Source organism: Bactrocera oleae, chromosome 3 (genome assembly GCF_042242935.1).
Source record: "Bactrocera oleae isolate idBacOlea1 chromosome 3, idBacOlea1, whole genome shotgun sequence".
Classification (NCBI taxonomy): Eukaryota; Metazoa; Arthropoda; class Insecta; order Diptera; family Tephritidae; genus Bactrocera; species Bactrocera oleae.
Window position 1 is genome coordinate 45393593 of NC_091537.1, and position 26352 is coordinate 45419944.

Consider the following 26352-nt stretch of genomic DNA (forward strand, 5'->3'; position numbering starts at 1 on the left):
CTTGAACAATTTCAAACGTTAATGCAATCCGCCTAGACCCTTTTCTGTCCCCAATATACCCTAATATTGATTTCCGACTTTCCACTTGTATTCAATAAAATTGTTCCAAACCTCATATCCCTATTATAGTAAATTCTGATTATCTGGTTGACACTTTTGCACATCAACGAAATATTATATATAAATTTTAGCCTCTCCTCGTTTGAGGATGATTTTAAAATAATTCTCTCTTTTTTATGATTAGGCGTTATTGTTTGCAACATACTATTATATTACAACTGCAGTGAAATTGTCAGCCATTTGTGAATGGCTCATTTGAAAAATTGATTGGCACCGAATGACAGCTTTGCGCATACTTTGTATTGTTTTGTTTATGTTAAACGCTGTGAGGTAATACGATCCGCTGACCCTTTCGACCATGTTGTTCTCGCTACCGCGTATGCGGTTGTTTCTTTATGTGTATATTACCTGAGGCCCATTAACTCGCAATTTTTAATACAGAACTCCTCGAAAGATGCATTAGAATTCCAGCCCACAGGCACATTTCCGTAGCCCCTTCTGAATCGAATAACATAGACCCTGAGCAGTTTAGAATGATAGTGCAGGCGGCTGTCAGAGCGCTTTAGCTGAGCAAGTATCCCTGAATAAAATTAATAAGCTGACTGATAGAGCCGCAGCATCGTACATTACACCTCCAGAAGTGCAGGCGTATGCTGTTATAGAAATAAGAAATTATTTTGGTTATGACCATCTATAAGATGTCGTCAAATGCCTTCCCGATTTTTCAGGGCCAGGTGTCTAATGTGTCTTGGAGACAGCCGCACTGGCTGCTTATCACATTTTTAAACCGTAAAATGGCAGTCCTCGGCACTACCAGCCGGTTATTGTAATTAAAATGCAATATGAGGGGCCCCACCGATACGATGCTGGCTTCGTTTGGCTGCCTTTGGCTGTAGCTCTTGCACAAGAGTAAAATTGTGAGCATTTTTACACAGCACGTATTTTTATACTCTTGCAACATGTTGCTACATAGTACCCCGCCTACTCCCATAAACCACAATTTTTAATTCCATATGATTCTTTAACTTTACAGTACCCAAATCAAGCAGTAATGAATGTATCGGGATAAAACATTGTACGAATAGTACCTTCGAGGTGTGTCACTTTATGATAAAAAATTGCCCATATCGGAACAAAACTGTTGAAGCCCCAGATACCGAATAAATGGACCCCGTTCCTATTGCGAACTTTTTATCGGAAATATCAGTCAATCTGTGAGATATACTCGTATTATTGCAATTTGAAAATAATATTTTTCTGATAATAGTATGCCTCTATGTTAATATGTTAAATATACTTGTAATATAAAGATTTTCGAACTTCCAGTTCCATACAAAATTAACTGAACGTATAATATTGAAGATACTATAGAGTTTTATGCCAAAAATATGTGAAATTGGTCCACGAATCACCCCAACTCCATATGCTACAAATAGCGATGTTACATTTTATTCTAACAAACCTTACGTCGAATAAGTCGGTCAGTTATAGTGTGAGTTATCTTAATATACTTATATACATCTCTTGTCACAATGTTTGTCCTCAATGGACTCCTAAACCACTTAACCGATTATAATCAAATTCGCACACCATGTGCAGTTCGATCCAACTTGAGAGATAGGATAGTTTAAATCTCAAATTATAATCGCAATTTTAATTTATTGCTAATAATAATTGTCTGTTATTATTTGACTTATATATTATTATTTGAGTAAGTAATCAATAGATGGCGCTGCTATGGTAAATCTACGAACGTGTCATATAAGCTAGATTTTAACAGCATAATTACCACGTGTTGTTGACGCTATAAAATTAATTAAATTTATTTTGTAGTGAACGAAATACCGTATAATTCAATTATTTCCACTTTTTAAATTTTTGGTGTTAGCATAGCAGGCCACGTGTTACTTAGACTAAAGTGTAAATTGAATTCATATTATAATGAAGATAATACAGTGAAATTAATCCTGTTTTTTACTTATTTGTGCTTCATTGATCAAAACTTTATAATTTAATTTGAATATATATATGTAAGCATTATTACATAATTATAAAATTTAATTAAAATGTCAATGAAAACATGATACACAATTTCCTACACTTTTTCAATAGTTGTACAAATATTTTTTTTTATTGTTTTTATTTAACCTCTATTAAAAATTATTTAGCACTTATTATTTCAATGTGCTATGATAACAAGTTTTTCAGATTTTTTTTCTTATATTTAAACGATTAAATTAGTATTTCAATTCTTATTGAAATTATTATTTAAACTCTATAATTTAAATATGTACATGTCAGTATTATCACATAATTATAAAAGTTAATTAGAATGATTTTCAATTATTTTTTCTCATATTTAAACGATTAATTTATTATTTTCAGTCAAATGCCACCGAAAAAATCTAACCTCAACACCGCGAGCACCAGAGAGGCACGACGCAAACGTGTTAAAAGAGCCCATCAGTTGGCAGAACAAATTGAATCAAGAAATCCAGCTCAAAGAATCAGGACAGCAGAAGGTCATACACAAGAATCTCAAGAACAGTGTAACGAACGTCTTCAAGAGAATATCATGAGAACAAGAGCAGCAGGAGAACGAGACATAGCCACAGTAGGAGTACAGGAACAATAATTTCAATTTATACATGTAAGTAATATCACATAGTTTTATAAAAGTTAATTAATATATCAATGAGAAAATGGCAAGAGCCGGCATGTGCTGCGCATCAGGAAAAGTTGTGCTGTCACCTCTACCCGCTCCGCTGGAGCCTTTATTATCCCTTCTTACTGGCAATTCAGATGATTCCAAATTATTTTTGCGTATGATACGCAAATTTAATTCTTGCTTCCAAATGACGTCATTGGGGCAACTAAAATTTGCGATCGTGCATCCGATGGACGTAATTTTGAAACTACATTCAAAATTCAAGGCCAGGTGTACCATAAAATCGGATCACTGATGCCAATGCCTGATAACAATCCGAAATTTCTTCAAATTTATTTTATGGGCGATTGTGAAGAGCGCGTGACGACTTGGTGCCTGTATAATTTTATTGAACAAGCAGAGGAAAGAGCAATTGTGATATTATTGGAAAATTTTTTAGAAGATCACAATCAATTAATTCAATTGATCAAAAGAGTTTTGCCACGACTGCAAAATGACAATTATCAAATCGTCATAAAGGCCGACAAAGTACCATTAGGTGAACATGCTGGTAGATTCAACGCTCCAACTGTTGATGAGGTTGCTGTTATCATGGTTGGTGATCCAGTTGACAAAAGATCTATAAAAATGACACGGCGAGACAATACTGTCAGTACGATTTCGGATCTACACCGTTCATATGACGCACTACAATATCCATTGATATTTTGGCAAGGACAAGATGAATATCACCTTAATGTCAAACAGTATGATCCAAATACCGGTAAATTTGACAATTATCTATTTACTTTCTTACTGTATGTATAGATTTTAATTTCGTATTGCATTTTATTTTTTATTTTTTTAGGTGATTACAGAAATAAAAAAGTTAGCTCAATGAACTACTACGCACACCGAATAATGGTTAGACAACATCAAGACAATTATATCCTTCGATATCGTCAGCTGTTCCATCAATACATTGTTGATATGTATGCTAAGGTCGAAAGCGAACGCTTGCGATTCCTTCGATTCAACCAGGCAAAACTACGATCGAAAGAATATATTCACTTACGAGATGCTGTTGCTGGAAACATCGATGGAAATTTAAATCCCAAGGACATCGGTAATGCTTTCATTTTACCTTCAAGCTACATCGGCAGTCCACGGAACATGCAGGAATACATACAAGATGCGATGACTTACGTACGTCATTACGGCCGACCGGATTTATTTATTACATTCACATGTAATCCGAATTGGGAAGAGATACAAACTTTACTATTGCCAGGACAACAAGCCATTCATCGTCATGATTTAACTGCACGTGTGTTTAAACAAAAATTGAAATCCTTAATTGATTTTATTGTTAAATATTCAATTTTTGGCACACACGTTGTTGGCTGTATACGATAGAGTGGCAAAAGCGAGGTTTGCCTCATGCCCACATTTTGGTTTGGCTTAAAGATAGAATCCGTCCTGAAAAAATCGATCAAATAGTTTTAGCCGAAATTCCAGACCCATTAATTGATCAAGAATTATTTGATATTGTCACCAAACACATGATCCATGGGCCATGCGGTGACGTCACCGTGCATGGAAAATGGAAAATGTAAAAAAAACTTCCCAAAGCCGCATACGAATGACAAGACCACGGATATTGATGATTATCCAATGTATCGCCGCAGAAGTACTGAGAATGGTGGCCACACATTTACAATGCGACTGCCGAACTTTCCAAATCAAGTTGAGTTTGATAATCAGTGGGTGGTGCCATACTCACCACTACTTTCAAAAACTTACAAAGCTCATATCAATGTTGAGCTTTGCAGTTCTGTTAAATCAATTAAGGATATTTGTAAATATGTAAACAAAGGCAGTGATTTGGCCATATATGAAGTACAAAACGTAAATAAAAATGACGAAATAGCACGATACCAAATGGGCAGATACATTAGCAGCAATGAAGCTATTTGGCATATTCTCAGCTTTCCCATCCACGAAAGAGATCCTGCTGTCTAACATCTGTCAATACATCTTGAAAACGGTCAACATGTATACTTCACTGAAGAAAATGTTCTCTAAAGAGCGTTCGAAGCTCCGAAAACGACTCTAACTGAGTTTTTTACATTGTGTCAAAAACCTGATGTGTTTGGCCAATTCGCGAAGACATTGGTGTATGGTGATGTTCCACGTTATTTCACATGGAACAAATCCAGTAAAAAATGGGAGCCACGGAAACAAGGAAAACCACATCCTTCCATTACAGGCATATTCAAAGCTAAGACATTGGGGAGACTTTACACGGTACATCCAAAGCAACGTGAGTGCTTCTATTTACGTTTGTTATTGGTGAATGTTCCCGGACCAACGTCTTTTAAATTTTTACGAACAGTTAATGGTCGAGTATTCAATACATACCAGGATGCATGTCGTGAACTGCAATTGCTAGAAGACGATAACCATTGGGACTTAACGCTTGCTGATGCTGCGTTGACATCAACACCGAATAACATTCGTCAGTTGTTTGCAATTATTTTGACGACATGTTATCCCTCGCAAGCACAAACTTTGTGGGAAAAATATAAAAATTGTATGACAGAAGACATTTTGCACCGAATTAGGGAAACAAATCAATGCCAAAACATAAACTATACACCAGAGATGTACAATGAAGCATTGGTCTTGATCGAGGATTTATGTGTTCTTATTTCAAATTTACCACTTAATCATTATGGTATGCCATCACCTAATCGTCCAGCCACCGACTTAGTCAATACCGATTTACAACGAGAAAAGCAATATGACCATGGAAGTTTAGCAACAATTACAATGAGCAGTGAACCATTACTGACAGCAGAACAAGAAATTATTTATAATCGGATTATGCTGGTTGTTGCTGCTGAACAAGGCGTTTTTTTTTTCTTGGATGCACCCGGTGGAACCGGTAAGACGTTTTTAATATCGTTGATTCTTGCCAAAATACGGTCGCAACAAAAAATCGCATTAGCAGTATCATCGTCAGGCATTGCGGCTACTTTACTGGATGGTGGGCGAACAGCACATTCAACATTCAAGCTGCCATTGGACGTTCATAATAAACCAGATGCAATGTGTAACATCAAAAAGAATAGTGGAATAGCTGCAGTGTTGCAGAAGAGTTCTATAATAATTTAGGATGAGTGCACAATGGTACACAAATATTCACTTGAAGCATTAAACAGAACTATGCAAGATTTAAACAGCAATAATAAACTTTTCGGTGGTGCTATCTTACTTTTGTCTGGTGACTTCCGGCAGACCTTACCGGTTATACCTCGCTCTACTTTCGCGGATGAGATTAATGCATGTTTGAAACAATCATTCTTATGGCGTAGTGTTGACCATAAATATGCGAGTACAATTGCAAAATGATCCATCAGCACAAATATTTTCCCAACAACTACTAGATATTGGGAACGGTAAAATAGAACTGCAACCAAATACGCAATGCATTAAACTACCAGACAATTTTTGCACTGTTGTTCAGAATAAAAATGAATTGATTCAGAGTATTTTCCCGAATATACAGAATAATTATTTGAATCATGAATGGCTTAGTCAACGGCCGATTTTGGCAGCCAAAAACATTGATGTTGACGAAATTAACTTCCAGATACAACAGTTGTTACCAGGCGATCTGATGTTTTTTAAATCAATTGATACTGTTGTTGATGAAAATGAAAGTGTAAATTTTCCGATTGAATTTTTAAATTCATTAGATATCCCTGGAATGCCACCACATAGTCTTCGATTAAAGATTGGTTCCCCTATTATTCTCCTCCGTAATTTGAATCCACCTCAATTATGTAACGGTACGCGTTTGGTCATCAAAAAGATCACCGGAAACATTCTTGAAGCAACCATTTTGGCTGGGAAGTTTAAAGGAAAAGTGGTCCTGCTGCCACGTATTCCGATGATACCATCAGATTCTACCATACCCTTCAAAAGGCTACAGTTTCCAATTCGTTTAGCTTTCGCCATGTCTATAAATAAAACTCAAGGTCAAAAAATGTCCATTTGTGGTTTAGATTTGGAAAATCCATGTTTTTCTCATGGGCAACTATATGTTGCGTGTTCACGTGTTGGGAAACCGTCGAATCTATTTGTGTTAGCTAAAGACAGGTTAACCAAAAACATTGTGCACCGATTGGTGTTAAATTAAATTGAAATTGAAAGTATTTATAATTCAAAAAAATAGATATTAATGTTTAAAAGTTTAAGACTGTCTGCCTTGCCTACCTCATTCATGAGTTTAAGCGTCACATGTTATTTACTGTATTATACTGTAATATACTTATTTGTTATAAAATTAAATGGAAATAATAAATCTGATAAATTTTTACTTTGTATGGATTTCTGCTAAATATCAAGTGTAAGAACATTTTAATTAATTGTGTTCAACGTACTTCTCCCTTCAAATCTCAATCCAGTGAATTTGTTTACCAACACCAACATTTTCGTCTTTGTTCGTAAATAATTTCACTGTACTAAAGGGTTATAGTAGTAGAAAGTCAAATAAGGAGATCACCATATTTTTTTACAAATACCATCTGTGTGAAAAAGCATAGTGGACTCCGTGACTGGTGTTCTCTTATTGTTCCTCTTAGATTGTTTACTATAATGTAATATAACAAAAACTTTAGCCAGAGCAACGCGTGGCCGGGTCAGCTAGTATATTTATAAAATTGCTTGAAGATATGTAGGTTCTCTAGAATACCTCTGCAATGTCAAATGTTAGTGTAATCAGCTCAGACCTTTTCGGCGCTCAACATACTCTGTATAGTGATTTTTGGCTTTCCAGGTGGCTTTAAACCATTTAAATTTGTGAAAAAGTGTAATGTTTAAATGAAATTATGTGGACAAGTTTTCCTAAAAATTATGTCTTCTAGAGTTTAATATGAATGCATTTTCTGGTTCACGTTTTGCACATCAACTCAATATATTAAATATATCCTCTTCGTTTGAGTTTATATCAGATATATCTCATTTGAAAATGATTTTAATATAATTTTCGCTGAGGGAAGAAAAAAAAGTCCTTCGGTGACAATCATAAGTCCTTGGAGATTCATCTACAAGGTGCGTTCCAAAGTTAACAGGACTTTTAAAAAAAAGACAGAACACATGGTTTTATCGGCAAAATCAATTAATTTTATTCAAAATAGTCTCCTTCTGCTTTAATACAGCTTTTTGCATGGTCCAAAAGCATGTCGAACAAGTGTTTTAGCTCATTGCCCGGTATGACCGACAGTATGCCAGTGCAAGCCTTTTGAATGGCCTCCACGTCTGAACGGTGAAAGTTTTACCAGTTTTAAAACAAAATTTAATGTTAACTCTTTGTTCGAAGCTCATCGCACCGTTGACAAAAACATACTGACACTTAAAAAGCAATAACTTCACTTCCAAAAGATGAAGGTAAACATGGGGCCACTAGAGTTTACTTTGTTAGTTTTTTACTGTTTACTTTGGAACGCACTTTGTAAAATCAATCGGACAAAATAAATTTGTTTTATAAATAGATAATCCTGGGCCTGATCGAAGTTTTTTTTTCAATATTAACAAAATGGTGGCCTCAGGAAACTTCTTTCTAGATTTTTGGGAAAAAATCAACAGCTAATTCGTAATTTTTTTAAAAAGAAAATCCTTTATCAGGCCCGAGTTTATTATGTATTCTAAAAGCTGTGAAAATTTCATTAAAATCTACTAAGCGGTTTTCAAATTTCGATTGTCAACAAATCGAAAAACATTGTTTGAAGAAAAACGCTGTTTAAATGCTATAAGCCACCCCTACATACACACCATTCTACTTGGGTAAAACTGGCACACCCTACTAATACACACTACACCTGAGAACACCACCACACTCAGCAACATGTCACCACACGACGATACACCACACCGCCAAGCAACAAAAAGGATGGTCCCCACATCAGAGGATCAACATTAGTTTCGAACGCGATCCAGCGCGCTACCCGCATTCAACAAAACAACTTCGTCTCGTCAACAGGCCTGAGCGCCAAGTCAACATTCGATACAAAAGCGATTAAGCGCGCTACTTCTGTTTTCGATGATACGAGAGCTCCTGCGCGCAACTTCATTCGACCAACAGCGCTCCGTATTCTTCTGCGATACTTCAACGATTTCATCTGAGTTGTGTAGAAATCCACCTCACCATGTTCCCTGTTAGACCATTCTTTTATGTTTCGGTATGCCGATGCTACTCTTAGAACAGCTGTACGATACACTTTTTCGAGGGATTTGCCTCGATTATTTTTTCTTAATGTGTCTGCCCATAACTCTGCTCCGTAGAGCAAGACATTTAGTGTTGTTGACATCAAAAGCTTCCGTTTTTCCTGTCTCGGTCCCCCGATATTAGACATCAGCCTGCTCAGTTGGCTAGTTATTATAGACGCTTTTTTCGCAGCGTGTTGAATTTGTGCCCAGTAGGTAAGCCTGGAATCTATTCTTACCCCCAGGTAGTTGACCACCTTTTGTGTCCTTAGTGTTTCTGTTGTTGTCCTCATGTCTACTATAGTCGGAATATGCTTCTTTGTTAGCAGTACCAGCTCGGTTTTTTCAGTGGCAAGTTTGAGACCTTTCGCATCAAGCCACATTTGTGCTCTGATCATCACCTGGTTTAACTTCCTGCGCGCATCTTCGGTGTCTCTCGTAGTGATTATCGCGGCAATGTCATCGGTATGCTGATGGACTATCTGGATCACCTTCTCCTTTACTGATTAACACGATCTGTTGTTTTTTCCAAATTTCTGGGAATACGCCGGCTTTGAGACAGGTATTAAACAATCCGAGTAGCACATTTGGGCGGCTTTCGGCGATTATTTTTAGTACCTCTGCTGGTATTCCGTCTGGTCCGCGTGCTTTGTTGGGTTTAAGTTTTTTTGCCGCCGTTTGCAACTCTTCGATGGTGAAGAGGGGTGCGTCGTTGGGTGATTCCGTCGATCTTATTTTCTCGGCTCTTGTTTCATGTATGGGAAATAAGGCATTGACGATTTTATCCATTTTATATGCGTTCAGTTGGGGGGGTGGGGCCCGGCCACCTAGTTTTTTCATAACGACTTTATACCCTAGACGCCACGGGCTTATGTTTAGGTCATTCCAAAGCTCTTCCCATTTTGCTTTTTTGCGAATTTCGATAGCCCGATTTAGTTCCTTTTTCGCGGCGTGGAGATTATACACTTCTGTTGTTGCATTACCTCTTCATCTGTTTTTTGTGTAGACCCGTCTTAGGTGAAGGCACGCTCTTTTTAACTGAGCAATGCTCTCTGTTCACCAGTATGCAGCGCGTTTTTGTCTCTTGCTTTGGCTCCGAGGCATTCCTTTACTACATGCTTGGGTGATTAGCCTCATTGTCTTCTGTACGTTTTCTCTTGCGTCGCCTATGCCGTATTTTGGGAGGTCATGCTTATCAATTTCTGAGATGAGTGCCTCGCTATTAAGTTTAGATACATTCCAGTTTCTTGTGGTACCGTGTAAATTATTCTGGGTGACTGTGTTTTAAGGGTCAATTTCGAAGGTTATGTACTGGTGGTCACTGCCAGTGTAGTCCTCCATAACCTCCCAGCGCTTTACTATGCTTGCTATGAGCTCTGACGCTAGTGTGATATCTGGTGTAGTTTCTTTGCAGCCTGGTCTCCTAATTCACGGTCCTTCAAGCCATTCCGAATGGCACTATTGGTTTTGTCCAGCAAAAACATTTAAACAGTGGTGACAAAAATTGAAAAGACAAAATAAAACAAAAACAAAAAAAAAGTGCAGTGCGGTGAAGTGCAGTGGCAAACAAAATAACAAATATATTGTACAACAAAACACAAAAATATACACATATGTATAAACAGTGCGGTGTTATAAAGTTCAGTTACCCAAAAATATATAATATATAGGGGTACATACAACATACATATTAACAAATATGCATTCCAAATTAGGATCTCAAACCACACAATAAAACAAAAAAAAAGTGCGGTAAAGCGCAGTGACATAAAAAGAAAAAAAGTATAAAAACAAAGTGCAGTGGAGTTGTTGAAAAATATCCATACTCGTATCTATACCTATAAAATTCTTTGTCTGTCTGTCTGTTCCGGGTAATCTCCGAAACGGCTGAACCGATTTTAATGAAATTGTGCAGACATGTAAAGGAAGTTTTTGGGAGTAACATAGGTTATATTTTATGTAAATAAACGCAGTTTGCTTTTTTAGTTGAGTTACAGCGATTACAAGATGATCGTATACGACATGCAAATACACGAAATCAAGAGTCAGATGAATCAAGAGAACATCGACTACAAGATGATCGTATACGACATGCAAATACACGAAATCAAGAGTCAGATGAATCAAGAGAACATCGACTACAAGACGATCGCATACGACATGCAAATACACGAAATCAAGAGTCAGATGAATCAAGAGAACATCGACTACAAGACGATCGTATACGACATGCAAATACACGAAATCAAGAGTCAGATGAATCAAGAGAACATTTGATAACGGGATCTATTCAACGGATTTAAGTTTTTTCAACGCAGTTTGCTTTTTTAGTTGAGTTACCAAACGATGAGACATGAACTAAAACATATAATTATTGTTTAATAACGAAATATATTGATATGGACAAATAGTATTTTCCTCAGGTTAAGTTCAAATGTAAGTAACGCTTTTGTAGTCACCGAAAACATTTTCCGTAAAAAAAAACCAAATTCATTCAATAGAGTCGATATTCAATTCTTTCTAAGAAATTATATTGTTATAATCTATACCTATAAAATTCTTTGTCTGTCTGTTCACAGAAAACTATCCGCCTAAGCGGCTTCCTATAGATACTTATTCAAATTTGAATCAATAAAATTAAAAAATAACGCACATAAATTTGTGAAATAGCTATGCCTAGAAAAAAGTCAAATCTTTCGAAGAACACTAATAAAGCAAGAAAAATACAATCCATTCGAGCTACTGAGTCTGAAGCGGTCAGATGTCAACGATTAGAAGAAGATCGCAAACGACATGCAATAACTCGAATGCAAGAATCACATGAATTTAAAAAACAGCGATTACAAGATGATCGTATACGACATGCAAATACACGAAATCAAGAGTCAGATGAATCAAGAGAACATCGACTACAAGACGATCGTATACGACATGTAAATACACGAAATCAAGAGTCAGATGAATCAAGAGAACATCGACTACAAGACGAGCGTATACGACATGCAAATACACGAAATCAAGAGTCAGATCAATCTAGATCACGACGCCTTAGAAATGATCAAATAAGAAAAACTACTGGACGTAATAGTCTATGGCAAGGTAAATATAATAGCGGATTTGAATATGATCCCAATGTAAGTTATTCCACTGAAGCAGAAATTGGTTCAATGACTGACGTGTGCAAGTATTGTAAAGCTTTGAAATGGAAAGAAGAATCAACTGGTATTTGTTTTTCTGGAGGAAAAGTACGTCTAGATCCAATTGAGCAGCCACCTGAACCACTTCAATCATTATTGTGCGGTGATCACATATATTCGCAGCATTTTCTTAACAACATTCGACGTTATAATTCTGCCTTCCAAATGACATCATTTGGTTCAAAAGAAGCAAATGAAGGGAATTTTATGCCAACGTTGAAAGTGCAAGGACAAGTGTATCACTTAATCGGTTCCCTTCTCCCAAAGAATAATCAGCGAGAATCATTCTTACAAATATATTTTCTGAGTGATTATAAGCAGCAAAGGGATACGAGATTACATCATTTTCCAGTTCTGAATGCTTCGTTGCTAGAGTGCTTACAGTCAATGCTTGATGAAACGAATCCTTACGTCCGTGATTTCAAAACGGCGCTTCAGTTATTCCCAACTGACTCAAATGAATGTAATTACAAAATTGTTATAAATACGGATCATCGTCCATCAACAGAGCATAGAGGCCGCCATAATGAACCAGCAACAAACGAAGTGTCTATACTCTTGGTAGATCAACAATGTGATAAACGAGATATTATACTTCATAGAAAAAATGGCAGTTTGCAAAGAATTGCAGAAACACATAGATCATATGATGCATTACAATATCCGCTCATGTTTGTTCGTGGTGAGGACGGATACCATATCCCAATTTATCAAGTTAATCCCAATACAGGTAGAACAGTTTTCAATAAAAAAGTTTCCGCACTACAATATTATTGCTACCGATTAATGATTCGAAAAAACGAATACAATCATTTACATCGGTACAAACAATTATTTAATCAATACATAGTAGATGTATATGCAAAAATTGAAACAGAAAGACTATTGTATTTTCGATGTAATCAGAAAAAACTCAGAGTCGAAAATTATATTCACCTACTAGATGCTTTGAATCAAAATGAAGATGCGGATAACTTAGCACGGTTGGTTATTTTGCCCTCATCTTTCACGGGAGGACCTCGGTACATGCATGAACGTACACAAGATGCATTCTGTTATGTTAGAAAGTATGGACGGCCTGATCTATTTATAACTTTTACAACAAATCCTAAATGGGATGAAATCACCCGTGAATTATTCACGGGACAATTAGCTTCCGATCGTCATGACATAGTGTCGAGAGTTTTTAAACAAAAATTGAAACGAATGATGGATCTTTTAGTGAAAGGAAAAATTTTTGGTTCTGTCCGCTGTTATATGTACAGTGTTGAATGGCAAAAACGTGGATTACCACATGCTCATATTTTAATATGGTTAGAAATAAAAATTACAGCAGAACAAATTGATGATGTTATTTCTGCAGAATTGCCAGATAAAGAAGATGATCCCGAATTATTTGAAGTTGTAAAAACGCATATGGTGCATGGTCCATGTGGCGCTCATAATCCACAGTGTCCATGTATGAAAAATGGTATCTGTAGTAAGAAGTTTCCAAAGACGTTTACAACAGAAACTGTCACAGGTGAAGATGGATACCCATTTTATAGACGTCGATCACCTAAAAATGGCGGCAGACAAGCATCAATTCAGTCACGGACGAACACTTTTTATATCGACAATCGGTGGATTGTTCCTTTTTCACCAGTATTATTACGAGCATTTAAGGCACATATCAATGTCGAACTTTGCAATAGCTATATTCAGTGTACAAAATGATAAAGATGAAATAACTTCATATCAAAATGGAAGATACATTAGTACTTCTGAAGCAGTATGGCGTATGCTATCGTTTTCTATTCATGAACGCTTTCCACCAGTTACACACTTAGATGTACATTTGGAAAATGGTCAAAGAGTTTACTTTGATCCAAGTAATATCCAAGAAGCAATGGACAATCCAAAAAATACAACATTGATGGCATTTTTCAAGTTATGTCAGAGCGACGAATTCGCAACTACCTTACTTTATGAAGAGGTACCAGCTTACTATACATTTAACAAGAACAATGGAACGTTTCAACGGCGACGCCGTGGTACTCCTGTCAATAATTATCCTGGTATTTTTCATGAGCATACTCTTGGAAGAGTTTATACAGTACACCCAAACAATCAAGAATGCTATTATCTACGAATGTTATTGTATATTGTCAGAGGTCCAATTTCATTTGAAAAATTAAGACCAGTAAACGGTATCGCATATCCAACATATCAAGCAGCATGTTTAGCTCTTGGTTTATTAGAAAATGATAATCACTGGCACGATACATTAGCAGATGCCACGATAAGCAGCAGTGCGTCTAAGCTGCGCGAATTATTCGCTATCATATTGGTTTTTTGCAATACTTCTTATCCACTAGAATTATGGAATAAGTTCAAAAGTCACTTTATAGATGATTTTAGAAGAAATCTTGAACGTCAATACCCAGATGCTGATATAAATTCTTATATTGATGATATAACTAATCGTGCACTTCTTGCATTACAAAACGTAGTACTGTCAATAGGTGGAAACACCATTGATCATTATGGTTTACCATCTCCATATTTAGTTGACGAATCTATTAATACATTAAATAGAGAATATATTGAGCAAACTAATTTCAATCCAATTGAACTTCAACATACGAGAAAAAACTATTGTGTGGTTTTATGAAACCACGGTAAAAGTGAAACTTATTTTCATATCGTAGACATTAAATTAATAATTTTTGGAATAATATTCTATTAAGGGTATTGAAATGGCATGATCATTAAAAGCTTTGATAACATCTGAAAAGACCAAGCGGTCGCACATATGCTCATATATATATAAATATATGTATATAATTATGTGTGCATCTAAACAAATATGAAAGAACGCATATTTTATGTATATCTGTCTACCTACAACATATGTACATATGTATGTAAATATGTATACTAATTGCTTTATGCGAAATCTCACGTTTTTTTGGTTTCATTTCAAAGAATCAATGTGTCGAAGCCAAATGTATAGTAAATCACACAACAACAAAATTTTCATTCATGAACGCAGGCTTACTCTTAACAAGCGAAGTTGATTCATTCATAAAAGTAAACGTTATACACATCTTTCCGAGCATGTGTTTGCCCACAAGCGTTTTTTCGCGACGATGGCAAAAGCTAAAAATCATAAATTGAACAACTTTCTGATGTTCCTTCTTGAAAGGAAAAGTGTCAACCCGGCAAACGCAGGAAAAAGTGACAAAAATGGCAACATAGCTCTTGTCGATTTAAAATATTTTACAATTTTAAAATATTTTTATATGGCTCGCAAAAATCTGCGTCGATATACATATATGCATGCTCTTACATAAACATACATATTTACGATGGTTTATTGGCAAAGCTGTTAGAGCGGCAAGGGAAGCGGTGACAATCGGCAATCGTTCGTTTGTTGTTTCCGACACAGCTCGGATTTTCTACCAACAACACAATGTTGTGACGCTTTGTCGTCGCGTGAGTCGCTATACCAATTTGGCTGTCATATTGACATGTGTGTGTGCTGCTTATGCTACTTGAGACGATTGTTGTTTTTGTAGAACAATGTTTGTAATTTTTGCCGGTGACGTATTTACATGTGTACGCATATGTGTACGTAGGTTTGTGTATGCATTATTTGTTCGGCACATATGTATGTACATATACACATATGTACAGAGCATTACAAAAACGACATGCAAACGCAGCCCAAAAAATTTGAGACGATGTAATAAAAGTTTCACTTTAATAATAATGAACCAAAATTAAATAATAAACAAAATCAAATCTATCAACTTATTATCGAAAAAGTAAATACAAATAATGGAGGTGTATATTTTTTAGATACTCCAGGTGGTACTGGTAAAACATTTTTGTTTAACCTTATATTAGCAAAAATACGCTCAGAGAAGAAAATTGCTATAGCGGTAGCATCATCAGGAATAGCTGCAACTCTTCTTCCCGGAGGGAAAACAGCCCATTCTATGTTCAAGATTCCTATAGAAGTTATCCATATGGAAAATCCAGTCTGTGGTATATCAAAAAATAGTTATAAAGCCAAAGTTTTACAAGATTGTGTTTTTGTTGTGTGGGATGAATGCACTATGGCCAACACAGTATCTATTGAAGCAGTGAATATAACAATGAAAGACTTAAGAAATAATAATCAATATTTTTATTTGCAGGAGATTTTAGACAAACATTACCTGTTATAGCTAAAGGCACACGAGCAGATGAGGTTAATGCATGTTTGAAACGTTCAGTAATATGGAATAATATCGAGAAGCTTCATCTAAAAGAAAATATGAGAGCACAATCCAGTGGCGCAGAATTTTGTAAAATTCTCCTAGATATTGGCGAAGGAAAATATCCAGAAATAAATACTAACCACGACATTGAAATCCCATCTGCTCTCTGTCATGTCGTTGCCGATACTCAAACTTTAATATCAGATTTTTATGACGATATTCACAATCTAATCTCCAAAGAAGATTCGTGGTTGTGCGAGAGATCTATATTAGCACCAAGAAATTATCGAGTATCGTTACTTAATACGCTTATAATGGAAAAGATTCCTGGCAATTCAACAACATATTTATCTATAAACACAATATGTCAATCAGAACAAGCCGTGCATTACCCGGTAGAATTTTTAAATAGCATAAACGCACCTGGTCTTCCACAACATCAAATAGATTTGAAAATTGGTATTCCTATTATGCTACTGCTAAATTTAAATCCACCAAAACTCTGCAATGGAACGAGATTACGAGTAATTTCTCTACTTAAAAATATCATCGAAGCAGTAGTTATGACTGGTTATGGTAAAGGCGAAACAGTATTTACCCAGAATACCTATCATTCCATCAAATTATCCATTTCAATTCAAAAGATTACAATTTCCAATTAATGTTAGCTTTGCAATGACAATTAATAAATCGCAAGGTCAAACTTTAAAAAAAAATGGTATTGATTTGAGTCAAGGATGCTTTAGTCATGGACAATTATATGTTGCATGTTCACGTGTAAGTGAAGCCTCAAATATTGTTATGTTAACAAATGATAACTGTACACCTAATATTGTTTATAAGGAGGCATTAAAATAAGTTTATTATAATCATTTTTAAAGTTTTTATAAGTTTATAAATATATATATCCTATTTATTTGTTTTTATTTTTATTGTTTTTATGTTTTTATTTAAATAGCATATAGATTTAATTGAAAGTGAAAAAATTTATATTTTATTTTGTAAATTGTATAGATTATTTAAGTTGTGTAATTAAAAAAATTATATGAGCTATAAAAAAACCATTTTTTTAACTTTTTTAAAAACAATACGTATCTCTAAAAAACACGTTTTAACTTATACTTAATTGTTTAATTTATTCATAATAAAAAACAAAATGAGGGACTAAATATGAATGTCACGAATTTTGGACAGATTATTCAAGGGTTTGCAACCACGCAGACGAAGTCGCGGGTATCAGCTAGTGTATATATATATACTATATAAAGAAAAGGTGCGTGTATCCCAAAACATAAAGACAACAACAAATATAAAAGGTTTAAACAAACAAAAATTCACACAACTGGGCAGGAAACCTAAGCACAAAATATAAATAAGAACAAACGGGCGCGAATTTTCAAACTAAAACAACAAACACGCACAAGGAGCTAACCAGCTGGAAGCCGAAGAGGATCGACACTGGACACTGCAAAAGACATAAACACACATGCGTACATACATATAGAATCCTACCTCTGCAAAACCAAAGTGATCGTATTTATTTCACTTATTATTCTAGGTATATACATATGTAAAAATGTTTGCTTGAATACGGTTTTAAAAAACATAAAACCTGTAGCAGTAAATCCGTAAATAAAGTAACACCAAATATAAAAAAATACATTTGTTACAACGCAAACAAAAAAAACAAACACAAAAAAATAAATATATAAAATATTCTTTTAACAATAACTTAAGTACATTCGCATATGTACATCTATTCAAAGTCCACATTGGCACATTTCAAGCAAAACCTCTTGTTCTTGTTAAAACACCAGCAAGCAGGATTGCGAACCAAACAAATACGCATTGATCTATCTAACGAGCTCTCAATTGCACACAAACAAAAATAATATTTAAATATAATATATATACATATTAAAACATAAACAATTATAGTTGTACATCTTTTCAAAGTTCACATTGGCATACATCCCACAATACCCCTTGTAACAAACGAGCAGGATTGCGTACAAAAAAGTAAAAGCACATTGATCTCTACAAGTACAACGAGCTCTCAATTGCTCTCAATTCGTGCATACTTATATACAAAGTGTATTGATCTCTTCAACGAGCACTCAATTTCACGAGCACATAAACATATATGTACATACAAGTCCGTGTATTAAGGTGTACCTAAATACGCCAACATAAGGACATAAAAGTATTGTTAAATTAAAAGTGCGATTCTTAATAATTAAATTAAGAAAATTTAAATTACACTCACAACAACATATTTAAAATAAAATACAAATTAAATAATTTATTTCGGAAGTAAATATTTATCTAGTCCGAAAAAAACTCGTATATACGTAAAAGAGTATTCGGTATTAATTATCATTTATTACTGCGTTTAAATCAGTTTACACTGAGAAAATTTTAATTAACTTTGACACATATACAAGGTGTGTTTCAAAGTAAACAGGACTTAAAAAAAAAGACAGAACAAATGGTTTTATCGGCAAAATCAATTTATCTTATTCAAAATAGTCTCCTTCTGCTTGAATACAGCTTTTTGCGGCCCAAAAACATATCGAACGAGTGTTTTAGCTCGTTGCCCGGTATGGCCGCCAGTATGCCGGTGCAAGCCTTTTGAATGGCCTCCACGTCTGCATAAGGCTTTCCTTTCATCGGCAAATGTGGTTTTACGAAAAGATAGAAGTCGCACGGTGCCATATCAGGTGTATAAGGGGAGTGGTTGATTGTTAAAATGTGATTTTTGGTTAAATAATCGGCCACAAGCGTCGATCGATGAGACGGCGCATTATCGTGCAACAAACGCCAACTTCGATCTTCGCGATATTTGGGCCGAACACATCGAATACGGCGCACCAAACGCTTCAAAACTCTTAGGTAGAATACCGCATTAATGTTTTGGCCGGGTGGAACAAATATTTCCATGAATTTCAATGATGATTTCGGCTGATTTTTTATGAATTCACGCACAGTTTCGATGGAATTTTCGGTGATCACGGATTTTGGTTGGCCCACATGTTCATCGTCATTTATGTCCTCACGATCACTTTGAAAACGTTGAAACCACTCGTGCATTCTGCTACAGGATAGGCAATCAGCGCCATAAACTGGTTTCAACAATTGAAACGTTTCGGTAAAAGTTTTCCCAATTTTAAAACAAAATTTAATGTTAACTTTTTGTTCGAAGCTTATTTTCGCACCGATGACAAAAACATACTGACACTTAAAAGCAATAACTTAACTTCCAATGAATGAAATGTCATAAAATTTTTCCTGGAAGTTGATAAAGGATAGCAGATTCTAACGCACTAGTCAACATATAGATGGCGCCACTAGAGTTTACTGTGTTACTTTTTGACTGTTTACTTTAGAACGCACTTTTTATCAATAAATAACATAACAAAAATGGTTAATGACGACAAAAATCAAACTACACCTGCAGGAGCTACATGCGCAAGACAGGCTACCACAAAGAAAATAAAAGGCAAAGATATTTGTGCCACCAAATTCATTTCTGAGAGTTACAGATTAACACGATACTGCACTCGATTTTCATCTTCACCGATTCAAGAGAACTCCGAATCGTTATTAGAAATAAAAAAGCAAAATTTTAACAATTTTTGGACTCGTCTCCAAGCGGCTCATGACGTCATAGCAGAAACTGAGTCATCGGATTAACCACAAAATTTTAAAACCTCGGCTTTCACAAAATATGAAAACTGCTTAGACCAGTACGAAGCCACAAAAGCTATGATCTCCGATCAGTTAAAGCTAATAAAAGCTATTGCACCTACTCCATATCAAGTACAAAATCAAGAGGCAAGTTCTGCATGTCACACAGAAATATTTCATGGAGGTTATGAAGAATGGCCGTCCTTCCGGGACATGTTTACAGCCGTTTACATCAACCATCCAAAATTATCAAAAGCGCAAAAATTGTTTCACCTCCGATACAAAACAAAAGGTCAAGCAGGCGCAATAGTAAAACAGTTCGCACTAAATGACGACAATTTCAATTTGGCTTGGGAAGCTCTAAAAGCAAGATATGAAAATGAAAGAATATTGGTCGATAAACAAGTAGCGACACTAATAAACTTGCCTAAAATTTAAAAAGAAACAAGTGAAGAATTTATTAGACTACAATCCTCTGTTTATAATTGTTTGTCGGTTTTATCGACACAAAATATTCCCACAGACAGCTGGGACCCTATACTGGTAAACATATGCACCGCCGCATTACCAGAAAAATCGTTACTTTTATGGGAGCAATCGCTCTCATCACGAAAGAAATGCCCCACGTGGCTACAAATGAAAGACTTTCTAACTACCCAGTACGAAATCGCTGAAAGGGTAGACAAAAAGCTAATTAAAACAAAAATTGTACAACACGACTTAAAAAGAAGCTTCAATAGACCCCAAGCTAGTAGCAAAAACAAATTAAACAGAAGCTTTTACAAAACGCAATCGTTCACATCCGAACAAAATAAACATACGTCATGCGAACTATGCACAAGAGGGCATAAATTACAATCTTGCCAGAAGTTTAAAAACTTAAAAGTCAACGAACGAAATAATTTTGTCAGATCAAAAAGACTTTGTACAAATTGTTTGTCACATGCGCATACATATAAAAATTGCAAAAGCAAATTCAATTGCCTATATTGTCACAAAAAACACCACACAATGCTTCATTACAGCAAATTTCCCATATTACCCAAAAGAAGCGCTTATAAGAAAGAGAACCACGGGTTTAATTGCAAAAGCAAATCCCGAAAATTGCCAAAAGACACTATGTTGCTCAAAGGCACAAAACACTCAAACGCTACACAGCAAAATATAAAATTGGGTATTACTACCCACAGCAGTCATCTCCATCGAACATCGAGGAGAACTCATTACCCTAATATCCCCCCAAGCGGATAAGCGAATTGTAGCAGAAGCTATAAGCCTACCGCAACTTATGTAAATGATTTCAAGCTATCATATAAATAGCAAGCATTGGCAAAATATTTCACACCTAAAGCTAGCAGATCCCAACTGCAATACCCCCGCTCAAATAGATATAATAGTAGGCAGCGACCTTGTACCGCAAATAATACTTGATGGTGTTGAAATATGTTAACCACCATTCTAGCCCAAAAGAGTATATTTGGTTGGATTCTAAGTGGACTAGCTACGGAACCAGTAACCAAAATGACAACTCAAGTAGAGGAAATCTGAAACGAATACCTCAATTCACAATTGAAAAAATTTTGGGAGTCAGAAGAACTCCCCCCCCCATTTCAATTACAACCCCAGAAGATCAGTATTGTGAAAACTTCTACAAAGCCACAACTTCTCGATCAAATATTGGCCGGTACGTCGTACGACTACCACCCAAGTCACAATTTTCCAACACTCTACAAATTGGCACAAAAAACCAAGTCAGAGCTTCTTCTAACAACCCCAGTGTTAAAAACATAAATATATATAACTCAACCAAATCATCCAAATATATTACTAAATATTCCAAAAGAAAATTTGTTGTACACTAATTTCACTTATTAATTTGAAAAGGGCAGAACAACATAAAAATACAGGGGATCCAATGGAGTGCGATATCTGACCAGTTTTCATATCCTACTGAGTCAACATCCGCATTATCCATCATTTTTGACCCCGCAGGATGGCTTTCGCCAATTAGGATACTAGCGAAAATCCTGGTCACAATTCTCAAACAATCTGAATGATATTCGAATCTCCCGATTCTTGGCCATAATAGTGCCTCATAGTTGCCTAAATTTTCATAATAAAATACAATTCAAAATTAAAGTTAAGGGATCACCATACTTCCAATGTGATACAGTGACGCACCCAGACTTCCAAAAAGCAAAGGTCGCACTTATCGCATCTATCTAAGCGCTCATTATATGGGTAGATTATGGGAAACACTTGTGAGAGTTGCAAATCTCACTTCAAAAAAGTGATCGAAAATCACAAATCTCACTCTCGCAAGATCCCTCTTCAAAGGTTTCAAAGGAACACTCATTCTGGCCATATCTGAGCCAGGCATGGAGTCGCTAACCGTAATAAACCGATGGTACCAGAAGTTTTAAACAAACAATACAAATAATAAAATTATAAAAGAAACTACCGCATATACAATAAGTATGACAAGCAAATACAACCTCAAAACCCGAAAAATAAAGTTAGACATCTTTTGCACCACAGCAAAATGCATACCGAATATGTCTTCTGCCCATACAGGTAAACATGGATGTAACTCTACCACAATGTATGCCGCGCCCTCGGCTACTCAACCAGCAGCACGCCGAAATACATGCAATATAAGCACATTCGTGTAATACTAGGCAAAATATTCGCCTAGGGGGCCCAGGATGTTTAAATGAGATAAGCCACCCCTACATATACACACCACTCTACTCGGGTAAAAATCTCGGTGGTGTTCCCCAATATATTAGATACAAATTATTCATGGTCCTTCGAGCCTAAAAGAAAGGCACTATAGATATACAAACAAAGTTAAAAAAAATATATATATGTATATAAAGTGAACAAAACGCAAAGTGCAGTGGAACAATAAAAACAAAAAGCTATCTACAGAGAAGAACAATTTCAGTGCAGTGTTAAAAAAAAGAAAAGAAACAAGTAAGGAAGGGCTAAGTTCGGATGTACCAAACATTTTATACTCTCGCAAAGTCAAATGGTATACTCGTTTGAGATTTCTTTGTGGATTGGCTGATATTTTCGGTAGAAGGTCAACTATAGGCACTGGGGTCCACATATTTAGTACTTATGGACTTGAACAGTTTTGGTTCGATTTAGACAATTTTTGGTCACAATGTGGCATACTTTAAACGTATTATTCACGCAAAGTTTTACCCCGATATAATCATTGTTGCTTGATATGCATAGTGAAAAGTGAAAGAATCAGATGGAATTTAAAATGGTGTTATATCGGAAATAGGCGTGGTTGTAGTCCGATTTCGCCCATTTTCGCACTATAACATACAAATATGAAAATAACGTTATTTACCGAATTTTGTTAAAATTGGTTAGGCAGATCTCGAGATATGGGTTTTCACCTAAAAGTGGGCTGTGCCACGCCCACTGTCTAATTTTGAACGCGGTTCCTATAAAGTCATCTCATACCATCCCAGAGATAAAATTTAATGTCTCTGGCGTGTTTAGTGCTTGATTTATCGCGCTTTTGAAATTTTTAACAGTACCGTTATATGGGGAGTGGGCGGAGTTGCCATCCGATTTCAACTATTTTGACACTGCCAATAGAAGTGCTAAAAACATTTGCTTCCAGTGAATTTTGTTATTATAGCATTAGCGGTTTAGGAGATATGCACATTAAACCCATTAGAGGTAGGACCACGCCCACTTTTTAAAAAAAATTTTAATTGCAGATGCCCCTCTTTAATGTGATCCTGTGTACCAAATAACAGTCTTGTATATTATTGCGGAGCTTAGTTATGGCAATTTATTTGTTTTTGATTAATGGCGTTTTGTGGGCGTGGCAGTGGTCCGATTACGCCCATCTGCAATACCAACCGTCTCACGATACCAAGAAACATGTCTACCAAGTTTCATAAAGATATCTCAATTTTTACTCAAGTTAGAGTTTTGCACAGACGGACAGACGGACGGACGGACGAAAGTACAGACAGTCACCCGGATTTCAACTCGTCTCTTTATCCTGATCATTTATATATACATAACCCTATATCTAACTCGATTAGTTTTAGGTGATACAAACAACCGTTAGGTGAACAAAACTATTATACTCTGTAGCAACAGGTTGCGAGAGTATAAAAACAAAAAACATCCAAAGTGCGCTGAGGAGTATTAAACACATATACAAAAAGTTATTTATATACATATATACACTGTGTTTCCGACAAAAATACATATATATAAAAAAAAATAAAGAGTGGCTAAAAAGTGGTGTGACAAAAACCAAAAAAACAGAGAGATAAAAATTTAAATTACATTTTAATTTACATTTAAATAACAACAGTAAAAACAAAACGGGCGCGAAAATAATCCAAAAATCAATCCTAACAACAAAATTTCATCTCATATACAAATATACATTCGGGCGCGGAGTAACAAAAAACACCACAAAAAAGCACCACCTAGCACACACAAAATCCAAAGGAAAGGACAGGAATTGGAAGAAACACTGAAGCACACGTATACGTACATACACGTAATTATATACACTCGCAAATTCATATATTCCCCAATTTCTTATATTTATGCACATACATATGTATATTCATTGCGAATTACAGATTATATTTTGTACAAAAAACTGTAATAAAACACAAAAAAAACGTTTATTACCTTGGTAACGGTTGGCAATTTGGTCTAATTTACCGGTTTCAGTTGCGGGTTCAAATTACGAAAAATCGTTTATTGTAATATATATGTACATTCATACATAAAATATATAATTTAAAAAAAAAAAATAAACAAAATTTAAGTATTTCAATACTTACAAATTTTTCCGACAAAACCCTTTACGCTTAATTAAGCAGTAAGCAAGTTTGCGTTATATATGTGAGCAAAGGTAAAGTCAAACATAAAGCATTTTTATAAATTTTTTTTATGCAGCGTCGCAAGTGATTGTTGTATTAAGTGGTTGTTAAATATACTATAATTTAATTTTATTCAATTGTTGCGATACAATATTGAAAAGTGAGTGGTGAATGCAATAATTCCAAAAGGTTGGAATAAATACATAATTTAAAGTTTCTTGCAGCTGCCGCTAGCTACCTGCTCCCGAGCGCTCTTTGTTATTTGTCGAATAACTCAAAAAGTAATTATCAGATCAACTTGAAATTTTAGAGAATATTAGAAAATGCCAAAAAAAAAAACAAAACGAGTTTTTGAAAATTCTGACTACCCTTAACCCCTTATGCTGACCTGTTTAGTTAATTTTTGATAGCTGTTTTGCTTGGACGCGTTTGGGGTCGTTTTCGAGTTTTTATTATTCCAAAAAATTGATCAAAGAATTTGTATCAAATTTAGGAAAACTGAAAAATTATCAAATTCCATCCCGTATGCCAACGAGGCCCTTAGCGCAGAGGCGCATATTGTAGACGACGTTAGCACCAGTTATAACTCTGATGCCGGAAAATTGTTTGGGGTAAATCTCTGCTGCCCGTCATCAGACAATGAGTAGTGGAGACAGATGTGAAATTTCTAATAAACACGGACGCATCCCAACTTTATCAAACCAAATAAGGTGTTAAGGGGCGTTAGATAAATAGAGTCCCTACTTACCATTCACTCAAACACGGCGCGACCGAAATAACGCAAAAATGTTTTGTCTCAATTTTCAATTTAAGGGCAACATTTTTCCTTATGTGGGAGCTATCAACGTTCGATTGAATAATATTGATTGATCAGGCGCAACTTCTTTGATAAAGAATGCATTCATATAAATGCTCAGTGATAGTAAAAGGGCTTTTGCAGTCATAAGAATGACATAATTCAAAGTAAGCTTCCACGTACAATAAACCAATATAGGTTGTGGATAAAAAAGGCACTGATGAGGCAGGCAATGGCAATATGCGTCTATTCATGTTCTTTCGCACACTTAATGATAGGCCATGCCTAATATCTTAATCATTTTCGATAGATGGAGGAAAGTACGAGTTTCGAAGACTTCCTTTCAGTATGAAGAATGCTGACGGAATCTTCCAGAGGGCTATTGATTGTATATTACTTGAGAAAATCGGTAAGTTTAGTTATGCTTTCATTGCTGATCTTCTTCATGGTTTTAAAGAATCTAGAGCACAAAAGAATTTTTGAGGTTTAATCATATCTGAGCTTCGCTAGTTACTATAGGTGTTACATAAAAGACTTCGCCTATTTCGGAAATGTTGAAAGAGGAAAATGG

The 26352-nt window shown here is 35.5% G+C and overlaps 1 protein-coding gene across 1 annotated transcript in view; it reads right to left on the reverse strand.

The window, feature by feature from the left end:
- Nucleotides 1–26352, reverse strand: part of CarT (Carcinine transporter) — a 757984-nt gene that overhangs the window by 576636 nt on the left and 154996 nt on the right. The gene's annotated exons all lie outside the window — the stretch shown is intronic.